Raw genomic sequence first — 17603 nt, 5'->3', positions numbered from 1 at the left:
TGGGAAAGTCATCAGGGTGTGGCTCTGATCCAACAGGATTTGTGTCCTTATAAGAACAGACACAGAGGCTGGGCATGGTGGCTCAACATGTAATCCCAACAATTTGGGTGGCCAAGTCAGGCGGATTGCTTGAGGTCAGGAGTTCAACACCAGTCTGGCCAACATGGTGAAACCCCATCTCTACTAAAAATACAAAAATTAGCCGGGCATAGTGGTGGGCACCTGTAATCCCAGCTACTCAGGAAGCTGAGGCAGGAGAATCTCTTAAACTTGAGAGGCGGAGGTTGCAGTGAGTGGACATCGCGCCACTGCAGTCCAGCCTAGGCAACAAAGTGAGACTCCATCTTCAAAAAAAAAAAAAAAAAACAACTTTCATTTCCAAAAAAAAAAGACACAGAGACCTCTGTTTCTCCCTGTCACCTGAGAATGCAGTGAGAAGGCCGCAGCCTACAGCTAGAAAGAGAGCCCTCACCAAAACTAACTATACTGGCACTTTGATCTCAGGCTTTTGGCCTCCAGAACTTCAGCCTGACTGTTAAGTTACCCAGTTTATGATATTTTGCTGTGGCAGCCCAAGCTGACTAAGACATGCGAGGGACTAGTGTAGCCAAATTCATAGAGACAGAAAGTAGAACAGTGGTTACCAGGGGCTAGGAGGCGAGGGGACTAGGAAGTTACTGTTTACTTACAGTTTCCGTTTAAGATGACAAAAAATTCTGAAGGTGGATGGTGGTGATGGTTACACAACAATGTGAATGTATTGAATGCCATTGAACTGCACATTGAAAGATGACTAAAATGGTACATTTTACGTTATCTATATCTTACAATTTTAAAAATTAAAAAAAAGAAAAAAAGCTCAAAAAAAAAAAAAAAAAAGGAGTCTAAGGGACATTTTATGGCCTCTCTGGAACACTGGTTCTGTATGGCCAGCCTGGGTCAAGCTTCCACTTTTCCCGTCATCTTGCCACAGGCACACTGAAGATGTTCTGCTAGTGGCTTTGGGATACACACAGTTCAGCAGATAAGACACAGGAGAACATTTTAATTTCTGTCTAAATGAGCTCTAGAGCTCTGCTGTCACTGAATTTAACAGTCTTTTTCCCAAGAGTAAAAAAAATTCGGGAAGGAAAAATGCATGCAGCTGGAGCCTGAATGAGCAGTTTTGTCTCCCAAGACCGGAAAACACCTGTTCCCAGCAGACTTTCTATTGAATTTTATATGGCTTTCAAAAATAGCCCACTTCTTAGCTGACTGGCAAGATTTAGTTATGTTTGGTTGTCTTCCACAATTTTATCTAAGCTCTAGCAATCACACAACATTTTATTTATTTTTTAGCAGGGAAACGGGTATACAAAATTACTGTCATAGCTTCCCTAGATCAACTTGTAGTTTTGATAAATCCGGAAGCTTGTAACAGCAAAGCACATGTTGTTAGAAAGCACTGGAATCAAGATACACAACCAGAAGGGGCTTGAGGCAACAGAACCCTGCGACTGTGGGCAGGGGCTCTTGGGCCAGCAGTGTTAGTAGATTCTCAGAGCTTGCTAAAAATGCGGAATTTTCATCTGTACCCCGGACCCACTGAATCAAAACCTGCATTTTCACAAAATCTCCAGGAATATTCACTAAAGTTTGAGAAGCTCTGAGAGTGACCTTGAGAACTTCCTCAGTGGAACTGCCTGAACACTGATTAAAAATGCATATTCCTGCGTCCTGCCCAACACCTGTGAAAATTACCCCATTATGATTCTTAGGCAAACGAGCTTCAGAACTATCGCCGTAGGTGCCTTTTAGGAAGGAAAGCTACTCTGGCAGGGTGCAGTGGCTCATACCTGTAATCCCAGCACTTTGGGAGGCCAAGAGGAGAGACCAAGACTTGCCTGGGTAATGTAGCGAGACTACCGTGTCTAGATATATATTAAAAAATTAGCTGGGCACAGTGGCACATGCCTATAGTCCTAGTTATTAAGAAGAATCGCTTATGCCCGGGAGTTCGAGGCTGCAATGACCTATATGATTGAGCCACTACACTCCAGCCCGGGTGACAGTCACCCGGCAGTACCCTGTCCCAAAAAAAAGGCCAGACACAGGGGCTTACACTGTAATCCCAGCACTTTGGGAGGCCAAGGCTGGTGGGTTACCTAAGCTCAGGAGTTCGAGACCAGCCTGGCCAACATGGCCAAACCCTGTCTCTACTAAAAATAAAAAATAAAAATTTAAATTTAAAAATTAGCCAGGTGTGGTGGTGCATGCCTGTAGTCCCAGCTACTCGGGAGGCTGAAGCAGGAGAATAGCTTGAACCTGGAAGGTGAAGGCTGCAGTGAGCCCAGATGGCACCACGATCACACCACTGCACTCCAGCCTGGGTGACAGAGCGAGACTCCAGAAAAAAAAAAAAAAGAAAGAAGGAAGGAAGGAAGGAAAGAAAAAAGGAAAGAAAGACCCTTTGTGCTAGTGGAATTTGAAGGGCCCTTTGCTCTCCACTCCCAGTTTTGTTGCAGGAAAGGGGTCCGGATCCAGACCCCAAGAGAGGGTTCTTGGATCTCGTGCAATAAATAATTCCGGGCGAGTCCGTAAAGTGAAAGCAAGTTTATTAAGAAAGTAAAGGAATAAAAGAATGACTACTCCATAGACAGAGCAGCCCCAAGGGCTGCTGGTTGCCCATTTTTATGGTTATTTCTTGACTAAATGCTACACAAGGGGTGGATTATTCATGCCTCCCCTTTTTAGACCTTATTGGGTAACTTCCTGATGTTGCCATGGCATCTGTAAACTGTCATCGCGCTGGTGGGAGCGTAGCAGTGAGGACGACCAGAGGTCTCTCTCATCACTATCTTGACTTCGGTGGGTTTTGACTGGCTTCTTTAGTGTAACCTGTTTTATCAGCAAGGTCTTTGTGACCTGTATCTTGTGCCGACCTCCTATCTCATCCTGTGACTTAGAATGCCTTAACCACCTGGGAATGCAGCCCAGTAGGTCTCAGCCTCATTTTACCCAGCCCCTACCCCAGATGGAGTTGCTCTGGTTCAAATGCCTCTGATAGTTTGAATGGATTTTCAGGATGTTTCTATCATTCTAATTTCATTCTCTCAATCTCCATTTCTTCCCACCCCACCACACGCCAATACAATGGGGTTGAGATAAGAAAGGAAGCCAGGGAAAGACAACCTTTACACGAAATTTTCTGAAGGATAAACTCTAAAAGGATGCAAAGCTCAGCCTTCTCACCAGGCTTACCCTGGAGTAGTCTCCGGATGTGTCATCAGGACTGGGTGTGGCTGAAACCACTTTCCTCCTCCCCGGCAGTAGTGTTAGTGACCTGGCAGCTTCTCCCTCAAAGGCTTACCTTTGAAAAACCAGACCTGTGTGTGGTGAGACCAAGGGCCTGGGAAGATTCCTCCCCAGCTCACAGTCATGTCTGAGATTTCACCACCTGACCTCTGCTTCTCCATGGCTGGGAGCATCGATCTGCGATCTGTGAGCTGTTCCAGCAAACACTGCAAAGAGCATTTGTTGATTTAGGTCTTTCTGCCCAGGCATCTAGTTGAGAGGATAATCTTATTGGCTGGAGGTAAAGGCCAGGGGTCTGGGAAAAGAGAAGCATGCAGTATTTGGGGTACAGGAGGGGGAACGGACACCGAGAGGTGTCACCCACTTCTTGCAGGCTGAAGACCAACATTGGCCAGCTGAGATGAAAGCTATGCTCCCTACCCCACCGCCCTGGCGACCGTGGGGCCTGGATAAAGGTAACCAGAAATTAACTGCCAGCGCTGTAGGAGATAGTGTGAACTGGATGTCTGTCCTGCCCCTTTACTCTGCAGGGGGGGAGGCTGAGTTCCTGCGAGGCCATGGCAACCTGCAGGACTGCAGTGTGGCATGGTGTGGGACCAGACTGTGGCTCTGGAGGGCAGCGCAGCCTCTCTCCAACGCATCTCTCTGCCTTCAGGCAGGAAGCCAGAAAACAGGGTTTGTAAGAACTGAGTCCCAGGCTTGCATGTGATAATACATTTTATATCTGCACCAGATGGCAGGCAGCTTATTAAAAGAATGGGCGTTAGCGTCAGCTAGACATGTGTTCAAATCTGAGCCACTTATTTGCTCAGGCGATGATTCAATTTTGAGATAGGGTCTCACTCCCTTCACCCAGGCTTGGAGTGCAGTGGTGGAATCATGGCTCAGTACAGCCTCCACTTTCCAGGCTCAGGTGATCCTCCAACCTCAGCCTCCTGGGTAGCTGAGATTACAGGTGTGCGCCACCACCCCTGGATAATTTTTGTATTTTTAGTAGAGACGGGGTTTCTCCACGTTGGCCAGGCTGGTCTTGAACTCCTAGGCTCAAGTGATCCTCCCACCTCGGCCTCCCAAAGTGGTGGGATTACAGGCGTGAGTCACCAGGCCTACAGGTGATGATTCTGAGTTTCATTTCCCACATCAATAAAATGAGAATATGAGTACAGTTTTCTTTCTGAAAATTCAGTGAGCATATGAATGAGAATCCAAAAGATCCCTCTGGGTATCTCTTATTAAAGTGTAGATTCTGGATTAGTTATTGGGGGTTGCTGAGAATCTGTTTTTTTTTTTTTTTTTTTTTTTTTGAACCGAAGTCTCACTCTTGTCCCCAGGCTCTGGAGTGCAGTGCTATAATCTCAGGTCACTGCAACCTCCGCCTCCCAGGTTCAAGCGATTCTCCTGCCACAGCCTCCCAAATAGCTGGGATTACAGGCGTCTGCCGCCATGCCCAGCTAATTTTTGTTTTTTTAGTAGAAACGGGGTTTCACCATGTTGATCAGGCTGGTCTCGAACTCCTGACCTCAGGCGATCCATCTGCCTCAGCCTCCCAAAGTGCTGGGATTATAGGCATGAGCCATCGGACCTGGCCGAGAATCTATATTTCTAACAAGTTCCCTTACCAAATAGGAAACTTAAATTTTTAAAAAAGATTTGTAAGTTTTAATTCTCAAAAAATTTTGTCCTTGCAAAGAAGCTGGGAAAAAAGTAGTGCAAAGAATTTCCGCAGAGCCTTCACCCAATTTCCCCAAAAGTTAATATTTGAGATGTCATCACAGGTCAATGATCAAAACAAGGAAACTGGCACTGTAGCAATGCTATTAACTAATCTTCAGACATTTTTTGAATTTCATCAATTTTCCCACTATTGTCCTTTTTCCGGACAAGGATCCATGAAGGATCACACAGATTTAATGATCCTGTCTCCTCGGACGCCTTTCATCTGAGTCAGATTATATACAAGACTTTCAGTGAGAGGCAGCTATACCAACAATGATAAACCGTTTGAATTTCTTTCTTTCTTTTGAGACAGGGTCTTGCTCTGTTGCCCAGGCTGGAGTGCAGCCATGTGATCATAGCTCACTGCAGCCTCCATCTCCTGGGCTCAAGAGATCCTCTCACCGTAGCCTCCCTAGTGGCTGGAACCACACATGTGTGGGGCTAATTTTTAATTTTTCATAGAGATAGGGGTCCATGTTGCCCAGGCTCCTGCTTGAATTTCTTACACTTGTTTGAATTCAAGTGGTTCTTCAAAAAGTGTTTATAAGATTCACCTAGACAGCTTGTTTCACTTGTTCACTCCCAGAGAAACAGATTCTGTAGGGTTTGCGTGATGTTAGGGGATATGCCTTTTTTTTTTTTTAATTTTTTAAAATTTAAGACAGAGTCTCACTCTGTCACCCAGGCTGGAGTGCGGTGGCGCGATCTTGGCTCACTGCAACCTCTACCTCCTGGGCTCAAACAATTCTCCAGCCTCAGCTTCCGGAGTAGCTGGGACTACAGTTGCATGCCACCACACCTGACTAATTTTTTATTTTTAGTAGAGATGGGGTTTCACCATGTTGGCCCGGCTGGTCTCAATCTCCTGACCTCAGGTGATCTGCCTGCCTTGGCCTCCCAAAATGCTGGGATTACAGGTGTGAGCCACTGCGCCTGGTTTTTTTTTTTTTTTTTTTTTGATGGAGTCTCACTCTGTTGCCCAGCCTGGAGTGCAGTGGCATGATCTCAGTTCACTGCAACCTCCTCCTCCCAAGTTCAAGTAATTCTCCCACCTCAGCCTCCCTAGCTGGGATTACAGGCACGACGAGCCACCAAGCCCGGCTAATTTTTGTATTTTTAGTAGAAACGGGGTTTCACCATATTGGCCAGGCTGGTCTCGAACTCCTGACCTCAAGTGATCCTCCTGCTTCAGCCTCCCAAAATGCGGGGATTACAGGCGTGAGCCACCGCACCTGGCCAAGATATGCATTTTTATCAGCGTGTCAAGTGATTCCTATGCGGGTGATTGGAGGACCAGAATTTGAGAAGCAGTGTCCAAAAGTGTAAGCATTTGCTGTGTGATCCCTCTCTCCTTACATAAGGAAAAACTATCTATGTTTAAAAACACTTCAAAGCATTCCAATCACATGGTGACATTTCTAGAGATAGCCTGTGTGTAGCCCTGTTCCCAATCTCTATCCCTCTTGATAACACAAGTGGAGGCAAAACGGTATGCTCTGTTTTTGCACTTTGCACTTTCTTTTGTCACCTAACTGGGCCTTTCATTGTCCACGTTTTCTGGGCAGCTATGTGGTTTCACTCGTTCCCAAAGATTGCCACTAGGGGGCACCAGTGACTTCCCCATCACTAATCAAGTGGCCAAATTAGCAGGCAATTACCAAATGTTTAGAGAGAAGGTAGAATATTTTATCAGCCAGTTTACCACCTATGGCCTCACAGATCTGGCTCTTTTTGCTTTTGATTACATTACAGTGAATTTCAGTACCACTAACTTTGGGCCATCTCCCTATCTACATTAGAATGAATTCCAGAGCCACTAACTTTGGTCCTTCTATCATTAATATTTAAAGAGGTGTGTTTGCATGGAGATGTGAGGTGCGTAGGCTTGGACCAGGCCCGAGGACATCTGCCGGACAGGGGTTTGGTCCGAGCTGTTTTGGGCAGACAAGACAGCTATGAAAAATGCAGCAGCCCTGTAGAGGTCCAAACACAGAACTGCAGGCTTGACACTTCCCCCACCAGGTCTCTGTTATCCTTTTTACTTCCTTCTCCCCAAGCCTCTTGCTCCAAAAGAAGACAGTGAACACTCCCGGTGTGGCGGTTCACACCTGTAATCTAGCACTTGGGGAGGCCAGGGCGTGAGGATCGCCTGAGCCCAAGAGTTTGAGACCAGTCCTGGCAACATAGTGAGACCCTGTCTCTACAAAAAATAAAAATAATAAAAATCAGCCAGTCGTAATGGTGCACACTTGTAGTCCCACCTACCAGGGAGGCTATGGTGGGAGGATCACTCGAGCCTGGGAGTTCAAGGCTGCAGTGAGCTGTGGTTGTGTCGTGCCACTGCACTGCACTCCTGACTGGGTGACCGAGTGAGACCTTCTCTCTCTCTGTCTCTCAAAAAAAAAAAGACAGTGAACAGAAATAATAACTTTTTTTTTTTTTTTTGCCACGGAGTTTCGCTCTTGTTGCCCAGGCTGGAGTGCAATGGTGCAATCTCGGCTCACCGCAACCTCTGCCTCCCGGGTTGAAGCGATTCTCCTGCCTCAGCCTACCAAGTAGCTGAGATTACAGGCATGCACCACCATGCCCAGCTAATTTTGTATTTTTACTAGAGACGGGGTTTCTCGGTTTTGGTCCGGGTGGACTCAAACTCCCGACCTCAGGTGATCTGCCTGCCTTGGCCTCCCAAAGTGCTGGGATTACAGGCATGAGCCACCGCGCCCAGCCAAAAATTTTTAATTGTGGTAAAATACATATGGCATAAAAGTTACATCTTATTTTTTTATGTATATATAAAATAAAAATATATATGTATATGTGTGTGTGTATATACATATTTATTTATTTGGAGACAGGATCTTGCTCTGTCACCAACGCTGGAGTACAGTGGTACGTTAAACTCTGGGACTCAAGTGATCCTCCTGACCCAGCCTCCTGAGTAGCTGGGACTACAGGCACACTACACCTAGCTAATTTTTAAATTTTCTGTAGACACAGGGTCTTGCTTTCTTGCAAGAGTCTGGTCTCAAAGTCTTAGCTTCAAGCAATCCTTCCGCCTCAGCCTCCCAAAGCACTCGATTACAGACTCTAGCCACTGCACCCAACCTTTCTTTATTTTTATTATTTATTTATTTATTTATTTATTTATTTACTTTTTTGAGTCTTTGTCTCGCTTTGTCGCCTTGGCTGGAGTGCAGTGGCGTGATTTCAGCTCGCTGCAAGCTCCGCCTCCCGGGTTCACGCCATTCTCCTGCCTCAGCCTCCCGAGTAGCTGGGACTACAGGCGCCCGCCACCTCGCCCGGCTAGTTTTTTGTATTTTTTAGTAGAGACGGGGTTTCACCGTGTTAGCCAGGATGGTCTCGATCTCCTGACCTCATGGTCCGCCCGTCTCGGCCTCCCAAAGTGCTGGGATTACAGGCTTGAGCTACCGCGCCCGGCCCTTTCTTTATTTTTAAGTGTGCAGTTCAGTAGTCCTAAGTATCATCACATTGTTGTGCAACCAATTTCCAGAGTTCTTTTCATCTTGTAAAACCCCAGGCTGGAGTGCAGTGGTGTTAATCTCGGCTCACCGCAACCTCCGCCCCCCCAGGTTCAAGCAATTCTCCCATCTCAGTCTCCCAAGTATCTGGGATACAGGCACCCTACTGGGCCTGCTAATTTTTTGTATTATTAGTAGAGACGGGGGTTTCACCATATTGGTCAGGCTGGTATCGAACTCCCGACCTCAGGTGATCTGCCCACTTTGGTCTCCCAAAGTGCTGGGATTACAGGCGTGAGCCACCGTGCCCAGCCTCCTCTTGTAAAACTGAATCTCTATACTTATTAAATAACAATTCCCTGTTTCTGCCTCCCTTAGTCTCTGGCGACCATCTTTCTGCTTTTCATTTCTATGAGTTTGAGTACTTTAGATACCTTATATATGTAGAATCATACCGCATTTGTCTTTGTGTGACTTTTATTTCACTTAGCATAAGGTCCTCAAGGTTCATCCATGTTGTAGCATGGGACAGAATTTCCTTTTTTAAGGCTTAATAATATTCCATTGTATGTATACACCACATTTTCCTTGTTGATGGACACTTTGTTTCTACATTTTGGTTATTGTGAATAATATTGCTATGAACATAAGTGTACAAATATCTCTTCAAGACTTTGCTTTCAATTATTTGAGATGGATACTTAGAAGTGGAATTCCTAGGTCATATGGTAATTCTACTTTTTTTTTTTTTTTTTTTTTTTTTGAGACAGAATCTCGCACTGTCACCCAGGCTGGAGTGCACTGTCGCCCAGGCTGGAGTGCAGTGGCGTGATCTCAGCTCACTGCAAGCTCCACCTCCCGGGTTCATACCATTCTCCTGCCTCAGCCTCAGGAGTAGCTGGGACTACAGGCACCCACGACGCCCAGCTAATTTTTTGTATTTTTAGTAGAGACGGGGTTTCGCCGTGTTAGCCAGGATGGTCTCGATCTCCTGACCCCGTGATCCACCCGCCTAGGCCTCCCAAAGTGCTGGGATTACAGGCATGAGCCACCGGGCCCAGCCAGTAATTCTATTTTTAAGTTTTTGAGCAACTGCTCTACTGTTTCTTAGAGTGGTTGCATTATTTTACATTCCCACCAACAGTACAGAAGCGTTCTGACTTTCCCACATCCTCGCCTACACTTACTGTTTGGGTTTTAAAAAAACAATAGTAGGCCGGGTGTGGTATGATTACAGTTGAATGTAGCCTCAACCTCCTGGGCTCAAGCAATCCTCCTCCCTCAGTCTCCTGGGTAGCTAGGACTACAGGAATGTGCCATTACGCCCAACTTTTTTTTTTTTTTTGGTGGAGGTGGTGTGTCAGTATGTTGCCCAGGCTGGTCTTGAAATCCTGGCCTCAAGCAATCCTCCCACCTCGCTCTCCCAAAGTGTTGGGATTACAGGCATGAACCTCCGAGCTGGGCCAGAAGTTTCACATCTTGATGTCATCTAATTTGTGCATTTTTTCTTTTGTTGCCTATGACTTTGGTATCACATCCAATAAATCTCACCAAATCCAAGAAGCTTTTTCTTTATATTTTCTCCTAAAAGTTCTAGAGTTTTCAGTCTTACATTTATTTATTTTATTTTATTTTTGAGATGGAGTTTTGCTCTTGTTGCCCAGGCTGCAGTGCAGTGGCCCGATCTTGGCTCACCATAACCTACCTCCTGCCTCCTGGGTTCAAGTGATTCTCCTGCCTCAGCCTCCCGAGTAGCTGGAATGACAGGCATGCGCCACCATGCCCAGCTAATTTTGTATTTTTAGTAGAGATGAAGTTTCTCCATCTTTGTCAGGCTGGTCTCCAACTCCTGACCTCAGGTCATCTCCCTGTCTTGGCCTCCCAAAGTGCTGGGATTACAGGTGTGAGCTACCGTGCCAGGCTTATTTTATTATTATTTTTTAAGACAGAATATCAATCTGTTGCCCAGTCTGGAGTGCAGTGGCGCAATCTTGGCTCACTGCAACATCCACCTCCATGGTTCAAGCAATTGTCCTGCCTCCACCTCCCGAGTAGCTGGGATTACAGGTGTGCGCCACCATGTCCAGCTAATTTTTGGATTTTTAGTAGAGATGGGGTTTCACCATATTGCCCAGGCTGAGTCTCGAACACCTGACCTCAAGTGATCCACCCACCTGGGCCTTCCAAAGTGCTGGGATTACAGGCGTGAGCAATTGTGCCTGGCCTCTGTATCTGTCTTAATGCCATGACCATACTGTTTTGATTACTATAAGTTTTAGTAAGTTTTGAAATCAGGAAGTGTGAGCCCTCCAACGTGGTTCTTTCTCAAGATTGTTTTGGCTACGCAGGATCCCTTGACATTTAGGAAGAGTTTTTCTATTTCTGCAAAAATTGCTGTGGTAATTTTGGCAAGCGTTGCATTAAATCTGTAGCTCACATCGGGTAGTGTTGATATCTTAATAAGTCATCCTATCCATGAACACAAGAGGTCTTTTCATTAATGTGTCTTGATTTTCTTCACCCATGTTTTGTAGTTTTCAGTGTATAAATCTTTCGTCTCCTGTTTAAGTGTATTCCTAAGTATTTTATTCTTGTTGGTGCTATTGTGTCCGGAATTGGTGGGTTCTTGGTCTTGCTGACTTCAAGAATGAAGCCACGGACCTTCGCGGTGAGTGTTACAGTTCTTAAAGATGGTGTGTCTGGAGTTTGTTCCTTCAGACGTTCAGATGTGTCTGGAGCTTCTTCCTTCTGGTGGGTTCGTGGTCTCGCTGACAGGAGTGAAGCTGCAGACCTTTGTGGTGAGTGTTACAGCGCTTAAAGGTCACGCAGTCTGGTGTTGTTTGGTCTTCCCGGTGGGTTCATGGTTTCACTGGCTTCAAGAGTAAAGCTGCAGACCTTCCAGGTGAGTGTTACAGCTCATAAAGGCGGCGTGGACCCTAAAAGACAAAGAACAAAGTTTCCACAGTGCAGAAGCCAACCCAGTGGGTTGCAGTTGGTTGGCTCGGGAAGCCTGCTTTTATTCCCTTATCTGACCCCGCCCCCACTCACATCCTGCTGATTGGTCCATTTTACAGAGAGCTGATTGGTCTGTTTTACAGAGAGCCGACTGGTCCATTTTGACAGGGTGCTGATTGGTGCATTTACTATCCCTGAGCTAGACACAGAGTGCTGATTGGTGCATTTACAATCCTCTAGCTAGACATGAAGGTTCTCCAAGTCCCCACTAGATTAGCTAGACACAGAGCATGATTGGTGCGTTTACAAACCTTGAGTTAGACACAGAGTGTTGATTGGTGCATTTTACAATCCTTTAGCTAGACACAGAGTACTAGACAGAAAAGTTCTCCAGTCCCCACCAGACTCTGAAGCCCAGCGGGGTTCACCCCGCGGATTGTGCACTGGGGTCGCGGGTGGAGCTGCCCACCAGTGCTGCGCCCCCTGCACCAGCACTCCTCAGCCCCTGGGCAGTGGAGGGACCTCGTAGAGGTGCTGGTAGGGGAGGCTCCAGCTGCTCCGGAGCCCACCCTGGCGGGGAGGGGGAGGAAGTGGGGGGAGTGGGATGTGGGTGGGGGGTTAGGGCATGTGGGCTGCAGGTCGGGAGCCCTGCCCCATGGGGAGGCAGCAGAGGCCCGGTGAGAACTCGAGCACAGTGCCAGCGGGCTGGCACTGCTGGGAGACAGAAAGGCAGCGCATCTGCAGCTTCATTCTTGAAGTCAGCGAGACCAAGAACCCACCAATTCCGGACACACTATTATAAATGGATTGTTTTCTTAATTTTTCTGTTAGTTCTTCATTCTTTTTTTAATTTTTACTCAGTGAAAACTGGAAAATATACTGGACAAGTTCTAAAAGAGCTGTACCACATTTTTCAACCTTGATGTATAAAAACACAAGAGACTTTTCTGTGATTTTTTATCTTGCAACTTTGCTGAATCTATTTATTATTTTTTTCTTTTTAAATACGTATATTTCTTTATTTTTTCTTTCTTTCTTTTTTTCTTTTTTTTTTTTTTTTTTTGAGACCGAGTCTTGCTCTGTTGCTGAGGCTGGACTGCAGTGGCGCGGTCTCCGCTCACTGCAACCTCCGCCTCCCGGGTTCAAGCAACTCTCCCTGCCTCCGCCTCTGGAGTAGCTGGGATTACAGGCGCCCACCATTGCGCCTGGCCAATTTTTGTATTTTTGGTAGAGACAGAGTTTTGCCATGTTGGATAGGCTGGTCTTGAACTCCTGACCTAAGTTGATCTGCCTGCCTCGGCCTCCTAAAGTGCTGGGGTTACAGGTGTGAGCCACCGTGCCCGGCCTGCTGAATCTATTATTTCTAACAGGTGTGTGTGTGAGTGTGTATGTGTGTAGTCTTCAGGGTTTTCTACATATAAGATCATGTTATATGAAGAGAGAATTTTACTTCTTCCTTTCTGATTTAGATGAGTTTTATTTCTTTTCCTTGCCTAATTGCTCTCACTGGGACTTCTAGTATTATGTCCAATGGAAGTGGTGAAAATGGGCATCCTTGTCTTGTTTCTGATCTTAGATGAAAACTTTTTACTCTTTTACCATTTAGTATAATGTTAGCTGTGGGGTTTTCATATGTGTCAATGAAGAGTTTTCACTCAGAACACTTCCGACACTAAATATATGGAGTTTTTCCACACCAACAACTAGTTTTCCAACCCTCTGGACACCAACTGGGTGTCCTACAGTTCAATGCTGACACTGCTTGGAGTTAGTGTAGACCACACAGGCTAAGGGCTCAGTCCTACAAGACCACCCTCATTCCAGACACCAGTCACAGGTCCCAGGTTGCCACCTGTACTTCTGACTAACTGTAATTGGGTATAAATTGGGAGTTCCTATGACCATCCACCCACATTCAGGTTTGATAGTTTGCTACAATGGCTCACAAAACTCAAGAAATGGCTTTACTATTACCAGTTTATTATAAAGAATACAACTCAGAAACAGCCAAATGGAAAAGATGCATAAGACAAGGTATAGGGATGGGATGGGGTTGGTGGTGCTGAGCTTCTTTTTTGGGGGGGGATGGAGTTTCGCTGTTGTCGCCCAGGCTGGAGTGCAATGGCCCAATCTCTGCTCACAGCAACCTCGGGGTCCCGGGGTTCAAGCGATTCTCCTGCCTCAGCTTCCTGAGTAGCTAGGATTTCAGGCGCCCACCACCATGCCCAGCTAATTCTGTGTTTTTAGTAGAGATAGGGTTTCTCCATGTTGGTCAGGTTGGTCTCAAACTCCTGACCTCAGATGATCCACCTGCCTCGGTCTCCCAAAGTGCTGGGATTACAGGCATGAGCCACCGTGCCCGGCCTGGTGGTGCTGAGCTTCTCTACCCTCTCTGGGCGTGCCACCCTCCCAGCACCTTGATGTGTTCACCAATCCAGAAACTCTCTGAGCCCTAGTATTTAGGGGGTTTTATGGAGGTTCCATTAAGGAGGTATGACTGATTAAATCATTGGCCATTGGTAATTGAATCCAATCTCTAGCCCCTCTTCACTTCCCTCAAGTCTGGGGATCAGACTGAAAGTTCTAGTCCACTAGTCACATGGTTGGTTCCTCTGGCAATCAGCCCCCATCCTGGAGCTATTTAGGGGCCCACAGTCACCTTATTGGCATAAACACAGGTATTGTTGAAAGGGCCTGGTTACGAATTAACAAGAGATGCTCCTTTCACCCCTATCACTGGGGAAATTCCAAGGGTTTTGAACCAGGGACAAAGAACAAATATATACATTTCTGATTATCACCTCTTTATTATGCTGTGGTAGTTTCCCTCTATTCCTAGTTTGTTGAGTGTTTTTCTCATGAAGGGTATTGAATTTTGTCCAATTCTGCGTTAGTTGAGAAGATTGTGTGGGTTTTTTTCTATCATTCTGTTAATGAGGTGTATATTACATTGATTGATTTTCATATGTTGAATCATCCTTGCCTTCTGGCAATAAATCCCATATGGTTATCTTGTACAATCCTCTTAATGTGCTCCTGATTTCTGTTTGCTAGTATTTTGTTAAAGACATTGTAAGCAGGCTGGGCATGGTGGCTCATGTCTGTAGGCCAAGGTGGGTGGATCACTTCAGGTCAGGAGTTCAAGACCAGCTTGGTCAACATGGTGAAACCCTGTCTCTACTAAAAATACAAAAATTACCTGGGCATGGTGCGTGCCTGTAGTCCCAGCTACTTAAGAGGCTGAGGCCAGAGAATTGCTTCAGTCTGGGAGGTAGAGGCTGTAGTGAGCCAAGACTGAACCACTGGACTCCAGCCCTTGGGTGACAGAGGGAGCCTTCATCTCAAAAAAAAAAAAAAAAAAAGACATGTAAGAAGACAGGGAGGGTCTCCAGGGACTATAGGAATTTAATCAACTTGAGCAATCAGCCTTTTTTTCCCCCAAACCCTGTGTGGAATGTGGTCACCTAGTTAGTTTAACACAGCCCCTGACAGACCCCAGCAACTTATAGATTAACCCCAGTTAACTTTCCTCATTACTATGCCAAACTCTGGACACACTCTGGGAGGAGCTATCACTTTATTACCATAATACATGATCTATGTGCTGACATAATGACTCACTGCATCTGTGCAACTGGGACCCTCTCCTCTATGTGCAATGATGCATCCTCTCCCATCTCCATCACCCATCAAACCCTCCTGTCACTTTCTCTCAGGGAGACATTGCTTTGGAGAATGTGCCCAGTGCTCTCTTTATGTTTGCCAAGTAATAAAATTCATATTGATTAAAACCCACACTCTCATGGGGAGTTGTCTGTTACTCACCAGGTGGATGAACCCTGGTTTTTTTTCTGGGTAACACATCTTTCATCAATACTCACACCAGGGATATTGGTCTGTGGTTTTATTTTCTTGTATTATCTTTGCATATATATATAAATGAATAAATAACTATATATATTTTTAAGATGAGATCTTGCTCTATCACCCAGGCTGGAGTACAGTGGCACAATCTCGGCTCACTGCAACCTCTGCTTCCCGGGTTTGATTCTCCTGCCTCAGCCTCCTGAGTAGTTGGGATTACAGGCATACACCACTTTGCCCGGCTAATTTTTGTATTTTTGGTAGAGATGGGGTTTCACCATGTTGAACGGCTGGTCTTGAACTCCTGACTTCAGATGATCCACTCACCATGGCCTCCCAAAGTGCTGGGATTACAGGATTACAGGCGTGAGTCACTGTGCCTGGCACTTTTATATATTTCACTACAAGTTTATATAAAAAATAATAACTGTTTAGCAAGCAGTTCATTAAATGCCTGAAAATGTTAACAGCTGATTCTCATGAGCCAATATGAATGGGCTCCAGTATATCTTGGCCAAACTTTGCATGTCTTTTGCAATTTAGACCACAGTGAACTGAGTCAGTTTCTCATAGTAATAGAACAGGAAATGAAGGGTATACGTGCCTGTAACTTATCTGGCAAAAAACTGAAAAACCAGAACAAACACCAAGCTGTGAATTATTTCCCAAAATGCCTATCCGAATGCATCATCTTAACAGCATAAAATTCAGTCCTTTTTACTCAAAGGCATTGTGTACTTTATCTTTTTTTTCCTCTAAACATTGGAGCGAGTGAATACTGTACTTGCATATCTCATTTAATTCTCTCAATAATGAACAATGTGGTACTATTTTTCTCCCCATTTTAGACACTTAAGTTTAGGGAAGGTAAGTGACTTACGCAAAATCACACAGCTAGCCAGCGATACAGCCAGGATTTGAACCATAGCTGCCTGGACCTCATCTGATCACACCTTTACACATCTACAATAGCACATGACATAATTAATATTTGTTGAATCAATGTGCCATTTGTTTATTCATCTATTGCTGCTATTTTCAAACTTTAAAAAAATTGCAGAACACTTGTTGAAAGAATTCTTACATGGAGCACCAACATATAACACAGATAAAAGTAGATCTGCTCTGCTGAGTATTAGTGAGGGCTGCCTGCCTACCTATCTGTAACATATTATGCATTAATATTCATGAAAAAGGCCGGGCATGGTGGCTCACGCCTGTAATCCCAGCACATTGGGAGGCCAAGGCGGGTGGATCACCTGAGGTCAGGAGTTCGAGATTAACCTGGCCAACATGGTGAAACCTCGTCTCTACTAAAAATACAAAAATTAGCCGGGTTTGGTGGCACATGCCTGTAATCCCAGCTACTTGGGAGGCTGAGGCAGGAGAATCACTTGAACCCGGGAGGTGAAGGTTGCAGTGAGCTGAGATCGCACCACTGCACTTTGTAGCCTGGGAGACAGAACCAAACTCCATTTCAAAAAAGAATAAGAAAAACAAATTCATGGAAAAAACCTTCTAAATTTGGAGTTCAGAAAACAATTTACATCGTTCTTCTGAAAAAATAAAATTTATATCTAGGGCAAAAAGTCACACAGTTTGGGAGGTTTTCTGGACTTCTTCTCATGAAATGGACAAAGGTATAACAATGCCAGGAATAACAGAATTAACAGGACCAATTTCTTTAGGAACACAATAGGAATGCAGATTACCAAGGAAGCTATGCTCAAACCTGTTTCCAGGCTTCTCCACATAGAAGTGGTGGGCTAACAGCACCTTTGGTGTCTGGCAGATATGTGTTTAAATCCTAGCCCGTTAATCACTATCTGACCTTGACTGAATCCCACCTACAGTTATGGTGATAATCCTAGAATCTACTTAAAAGTGTTGTGAGGATTAAATGAGATAATGACTATGCATAGGATCTGTTAAATACTCTGTAAGTGATAGTTATTAGACTAAGTGTCAAGGTTTCTTGGTAACTTATTTCTCATTTTCCCTAAGGTTCTAGTGTTTAAATTGCTCTTTTGTATCAGGTCTTTTGGGTTATTACAACATTGGTAGGGAAGTATATGGAAAGATGGAAATTTTAGAGGCCAAAACCTCCAGTTTTAGCTAAATGCCCTTATTTTAACGTGGACAAAAACTAATTTGTATTTTTTCTGCATCTCACAGTTAGTCTGGTCAGGTAAGAGGATAAATGCTACATGGAAGTGCTTGTCACTTATGAACCCCAATGTAAGACACATTTAATTGTTCCCAAACCATTTATACATGTGCCTGTAGACAGCAGGT

This window comes from Papio anubis, chromosome 11, assembly GCF_008728515.1.
Source record: "Papio anubis isolate 15944 chromosome 11, Panubis1.0, whole genome shotgun sequence".
Taxonomy (NCBI): domain Eukaryota; kingdom Metazoa; phylum Chordata; class Mammalia; order Primates; family Cercopithecidae; genus Papio; species Papio anubis.
Note: the sequence above shows the minus strand (reverse complement) of the source record.